General features: G+C 36.3%; 1 long non-coding RNA gene across 2 annotated transcripts; it reads right to left on the minus strand.

Moving 5' to 3' along the window:
- Positions 1–1,961: 1,961 nt before the first annotated feature.
- Positions 1,962–4,077, minus strand: LOC109239713. Of its 2 annotated transcripts, XR_002069954.1 has the most exons (4): positions 3,405–4,077; positions 3,158–3,214; positions 2,440–2,605; positions 1,962–2,361 (listed from the first exon to the last, which is right to left on the minus strand). It is a non-coding gene; the product is annotated as an uncharacterized LOC109239713 (long non-coding RNA). The 2 variants fall into 2 exon arrangements; XR_002069953.1 differs by lacking the exon at positions 3,158–3,214.
- Between the last annotated feature and the right edge of the window lie 2,478 nt (positions 4,078–6,555).

Consider the following 6,555-nt stretch of genomic DNA (forward strand, 5'->3'; position numbering starts at 1 on the left):
GGACTTCGGAGCAAGGTGAGTCTTCTTTCTAACCTTGTAAGAGGGAATTGTCTCCATAGGTGAATTAATTGGATTTGCGCTCCTATTTGTGGGGGCTACGTATGCACGAGGTGACGAGAGTCCGTGCTTAGTTACTACTATATTTAAGTCCGGGTAGTTTAGGACCCAAAAGCATGTTATACTTGGAATATTTGTAATCTTATTGTCAGTTTGAATTGCTTAAATTACATCGAACTAGTAAATGAATTTCTAAAAATGTTAAACTTTATTTTCTTGAATTGTTAAAAGAGAATTGGCTATTCTTTGTATAATTGTTCCCTGATGAATTCTTGATTGACTGATTGTTGTGTTTATTTATATTTGACCGCGTTGCATGTATAATTTGAGAGCGGGGTAATAGATGCATCCATGGTGCGCACCATTCGACCTTCTGGCAGTGTAGGGTTTAAATATTGCTGGATCGGTCCGTACGACCTCGGCATGATTTGCGCATGCTTGTATTGATTGCTTTGAAATTTATTGAAGTTGATATTGCTTCTTCCCGGTTTGAGAATATATGTATAAATGATGAAAAAGGAATTTGGGAATTTCACATAAAAGAAATTATTGTTTACTTGCTTCACTCTATTGAATTACAATCATGTTTATACAAAATCCTCGATTTGTCATATTATTGATATATTATTAATGGACCACTAGTAAGTGTCGAAGTCGACCTCCCGTCTCTACTTCTTCGAGATTAGGCGGGATACTTACTGAGTACACATTGTTTTTGCACTCATGCTACACTTGCTGTGCATTTTTGTTGCACAGGCACATGCATCTCTAGCGGCCTAGTGGGCATAGCAGCATGGTTGATACGGAGACTTAGGTGAGCTGCACTTCTCGAGACGACCCGCAGCCAGCAGAGTTTCTTTCAGATTTTCATATTTACTTTCTGTCCTATTTGTATTCTGGGCAGTTGTTTTATTATATTGCTTCCTAGAGATAGCTCATGCACTTGTGACACCGGGTTCTGGGATGATTATGGGATTATTTAATATTGAGTTTGTTAAAGACATCAATATCTATTCAGTGAAACTCATTACTTATTGTTTAATGTATAAAAGAAACGATTTCGAAAATGTTAAAACAAGAAATTTCGAGTAAATTGGTATTGGCTTGCCTGACAATGGTGTCCGGCGCCATGACGACCCTTAGTAAATTTTGGGTCGTGACAGTGACTGTCATTAATGTAAGGATTGCCTATTTATAACTTCGACATGTTATTACCACTATGACTAATCTATATGCTTTTATGTAAATTTCAGTCTGGTACTTCACGCAAGAGAGTTGTATCATATGGGACCAAGGTTGTGAAGGATACCAGTGAACTCAATATATATCTTGGTTTTGAACCTCCTCGGCTTAAGTTTAAATGCAGAAATGCTATAACTATTTTCCAGCTACAACAACTAAGTGCAAACAGGAGAAACCAAATGGGATCTTCATCAACTACCTCTTCAGTTGCAAGTCCAGCTCCTCCAGCACCATGATGCAAAAAAGCATCCTCAAGAATATAGTTGTGTTAGGATTATGCTATTTTGAGTTCATGTATATCCAGACTTGGATTGATTATTATGTCTTTTTTGGGTCACTAGTTGTCACTACTTTGAGTTGTAAACACTTTAGTTATTTGGAAATATGACTAGTGTTGTAAACACTTTAGTTGTGAATGCAATTTAAATGCTATTGGTAGCTTCAGCTTTCATGTTATTCGTTGCTTTTATAACATCAGTTGGTAGCCTCGACAACCGTTGCATCAGTAATAGCAGTGCTTTTTTTTCATAAGTTGGACTGTATGTGCTTGGTAAATCTGGAGGATGGTAAGCTGTGATGGACGTTTGTTAAGACATATCAGTTGAGTTCAATTTACAACTTCAACATGTTAGCACCTTGAATTCCATATTTGAACCAATACATAAAAAGAATGGCAGAAAATTTCTTCATTTCATTGAAATAAGGCCACAAGCCACAATTACATTCAAGCAAACTACTAGTTAAGACACACCCAAAATATATCAACCACCACTACAAACACAAAATACAGCAGCTAAGACATAGATGACATAATGACCAAAAAAAGCTTCTGCTCCAACCACCAGCAAAACCACAACAACTTCAACGATCGACGGCACAGTAGCAAACCCAGATAATTAGCATTATTACTATAATAGAAGCCAATTTCCTCCTCCATATTCTTGCTCGAGCCCTTTCTTCTTCAAAAGTTTTGACTCTGTTCGATAAATCCCAAATAACCCTATTCGCTTGGCTAGGAAACTCATCATCAACCCACCTAAAATACTTACATCCACCTTTGTCCTTAAAAAAAAAAAATTGATTCAAACTAAAATTGGGGCAACATAGTAAAATAATTAATTGTAGTTAATTAACACTTACTTTTTCAATTTTACATCCATATAACCTCCTTCCAGGATTAGATGGAGACCATGAATTTTTAATTGACATTCATGACCACATCGATATGAATCGACTCTTGGTGTGAGAGACATTATCCACAAAATTGAGAGCTTAAGCCAAAATTCGAACACTCAGGCGAGACTACCTTCAATTTGGAGAGAAGGGTAAATTTTTTAAAAAATCAAGAAAATGGTGAAGAAATAGAGCTGGATTTAAGAGATAGAGTAAAGGGGACGAGGGTTTATATAACAGGGAAGGGGTGTATTTTTACCATTTGTATTTTACCGTTGAAATAGTTTTTGTCAAATATTTTTAATGTTCACGCGCTCAACAGCAGTAATGCTCACGTTATTTGCCATGTCAGTCGAACGTGTTAAAATGGTACAGTAGAGGTAGAGTTAAAGTGTTCCGGTGGAAAATAGCTTAGTTGATGTGTTCAAATGAAATTTCTGTGATAGTTAAAGTCTCTATTTATGTATTCTGCCTATTATATATTTTATATGAATATATGGATTCATTTGTTTCTTTTTATTCTTACTTAAGGTGGATGATTAAAGATTATCTGTCCGTTTCTTTTGTATGTAGAGCTTCAAATTTTGAATGTCTTGATTCATTTTGTTATTGTTATTGCTAATGCAAAATACATAAAGAGACACCTAAAGTTGGCCCAATATGTCTATATCACACTCCAACTTACCAGGTGATCATATAGACGCTTCAAGTTGACACAAATGTGTCTCATGAACACCTGAATCTGACAGATTACATGCGTAAGACACAATCGCGGATGACGTGGCAAACAAAATAAATTAGTGAGTGACACATGTAATTTCTATTCAAAAATATTTAATCTTTTTATGTGGATTAAAAATTTAATTATCACAAACCCAAACACTTTTATATCACAAACACAAACAAAATAGAAATTAAAAACAAGAAATTACCTCAAATGTTTCTCTGCAAATTAGATAAAACAACCGTGGTGGTGCTTTGAATTTTTTGAAAAAAATCGTGGTTTTGATGACTGAACTGGAGGATAACTTTGGAGCTGATATGGTATTTTGTGTTATGGTGGAGTAAAAGCGTTTTGGCGGTAATACATGACGCTATTGGTGCTTGGAGAAGTGGGGTTAATGGAGGAAGAAACTGAAATTTTTGGTGATAAGTCGGAGAAGATGGTGGAGGTTCACGACATTTTTAGTGGTTTTCGAGTGGGCTCATGGAGAAAATATGGAGGATGGTGGCGATGAAAGATGGCGAAGAGAATGTTCTTTGGCTACATCTTTTGACCGATGAAAATTGGATCTGAAAATGATGGAGATAGGAAGGTCGGCTGCCAAGGTGGCGGCGGCTACGGTGGCAGAAGGGTGGTGCTCGTTATTGCTTGATTAAGGATGAAGAAAGTGGGCCCCACATGAAAAAAATAAAACAAAAATATAATTTTAAGAGCTTTCAGGCGGCCAAAGTTGTGTGAAAATCAAATATTTTGCCATGTCATCTCAGCGTGTCCACAAGACATACTTGTGCTAAGTTGAAGTGTTTATATGGCCCCTTGTAAGTTAGGATGTGAGATAGATATATGGGATCAACTTTAATTATGTCTTTATGTATTTTGCCTATTACTAATATTGAAACCTTACTTTAACTAGTCAATTTATTGTAAAACATTTTTTCTATTTACCTGTCATTCCTACCCATTGAAAAGTCTAATTATCTTCAAAAACGTTTGATTGATAATTATCTTGAAAAAAAAGGTAACAAGTTCGAATATGGATATTTTAAAATTTAAAACCTCTTGAAAATTTAGGGATAACGAAACTTTGGTGCGATCCGAGTGAGTCGTACTTACTTCCAGCTAGCGTAATTCGAAAGAATATGTCTAACAAATTGTGGTAGTTACCCGGGATAGAATTACAACACACAGAGCGCTCATGATCGGTAGAGAATACTTAGGAAAAATTATAGAAGACGTAGCGGGAAGGATTTCGACAATTAGGAATATCATAACTCTAGACCTCCTTCATCTTTTCTCCAACCCGTAGTATCTTTAGTTGTTAATCTACTACTTTAATTATTTAGTTAATTATATATAAGAATCTTAATATTTATAACTTTGGAATTGTTTGAACTTATCTTCTTAGTGATAGTCAACAACTGTAGCTAAGCCTTAGTTCTCTGTGGGATTCGACTCCGGACTTTAGACAGGATTATATTTGCAATGACCGCTTAGTCCTTTTTATAAGGCATAGTTGGGTATGATCGTTGCTCTTCGTGAGTCCCCATCTTCTTGCCAATTATGATAATTAGCAGTGAAGTTATCCAGTAGAAGCTGGGTCTCACTATACGACCTCGCCATGCAACGACCCCCACAAGCTGAATCAAGATTCATCTTTGATGTCTCGTCTAACCCATCAACAAAAGTGTGCCCCAACACCTCGTTAGTCTGACAATGATGCGGACAGTCTCTGAATAGCTTCTTGTATCTTTCCCAAGCTTGAGGAAGTGTCTCACTATCCCTTTGTTGGAACCCAAGAATCTGGCTCCTCAGCGACTTTGTATTCTTAGTGGGTAAAAACTTGATTAAGAATTTCCTTGCTAGATCATCCCAAGTGTGTGCTCCTTTTGCAACCATTCCTTAGCTCCCCCCAGCAGTGAAAAGGGAAACCGTGTCAGCCTGACATAGTCCTTGGAAACGTTTGGATAATTGTATGTGTCCGTAATTTCCAAGAAGTTTTGAATGTGCCTCTGTGGGTCTTCATGAGATAGACCCACATATTGTCGTGTGGACTGAATCAGATGTACCATGTACTGTTTGAGTTTAAAATGCCCCGTGATATTAGGCTTCACAATAGCCTGAGTTATATTAGCAAGATTGGGCCTTGCGGCTTCTATCACCGAACGCTCTTTATTACCTGCTATCTCTATTGGTTGTGGTTGAACTACGATGTCCAACTCTCTTTCTATTCTAGTTCTAGCTTCGACTTCCTTCCTCACTCTGTAAGTGTTCGTTAGTTTCAGGATTAAGAGGAAGGATGTTGTTTGCGCTTCTACTCCTCCGCATTCAAGAGAAGAGCCTGCGTTAACACAAACAAGGCAAACCAAAAATTAAGACTTGAACAAATAACCAATAAAAGCTTAACTCAGTCAAGTAGCTAATTTCAAAGTCCCCGGCAACGGCGCCAAAAACTTGTTGCGATCAAACACACTCACGCAAGTATACGTGATTGTCAAGTAATAGAGTAGTGAGTAGAGTATCGTTCCCACAAAGACTTAAGACTAACTTTTGACTAAATCAAACTCAAACAACTTATTGATTCAAGAGATTTTTTTAGAAAATATATAAATGACTAATTTACTACCTAAAACTATCAAGGAATGAAATAACTAAAAATCAACCACAACACTTAAGCAATTTCGGATAACAATCGGTAGGAGAGGATATTCCAGGTCACAGGTTAACTAACAATCATGTTGCGCTCTTGGTTTAAAATGACTAATTGATTTTTCTGGATTGTTGATTGACAGAGTTGATGTTACTCATAAGAATCTGTCGAGTTCTTACTTGCCTATTCAAGCTAACTTAATGGCTATATGTCTATGGAATTAAGATTAACAAGAATGCATTTACACTTACTGTATTTCAACCAAGCAAGGAAACTAGGTATATTTCTATCCTAATTGCGAATCTGTTCCCCGATGTCCGGGTTCAAGAACCTGCTCTATTTAATTTATATGTAATCTAGAATTCTCACTTTCGAGTTCAACTTTAGATTCGTAGATAGTATTTCACTTTTAGCTACTCAGCAAAATAATTAAAAACAAAATTAAATAAACAACCCAATATGATAAAATCAAATTTGTCAATTTAAACTTCAAACATTAATAATAATTAATAGGTAAATATAATAAAAGTTTAAAATGACCGCTCGGCGTATACCATAAACACTCTCGAACTGAACATAAACACTCCAAACCCGGAATCTCATGAATCACAAGCTAAACGAAGTACATAGTGTTCTAACTCCAGAAATCTAACAACAAAGAAAACTACAAGAAGTCTATAACTGAAGGAGGAATAGAGAGGGACTTCTAGGT

This window comes from Nicotiana attenuata, unplaced genomic scaffold (genome assembly GCF_001879085.1).
Source record: "Nicotiana attenuata strain UT unplaced genomic scaffold, NIATTr2, whole genome shotgun sequence".
NCBI lineage: Eukaryota > Viridiplantae > Streptophyta > Magnoliopsida > Solanales > Solanaceae > Nicotiana > Nicotiana attenuata.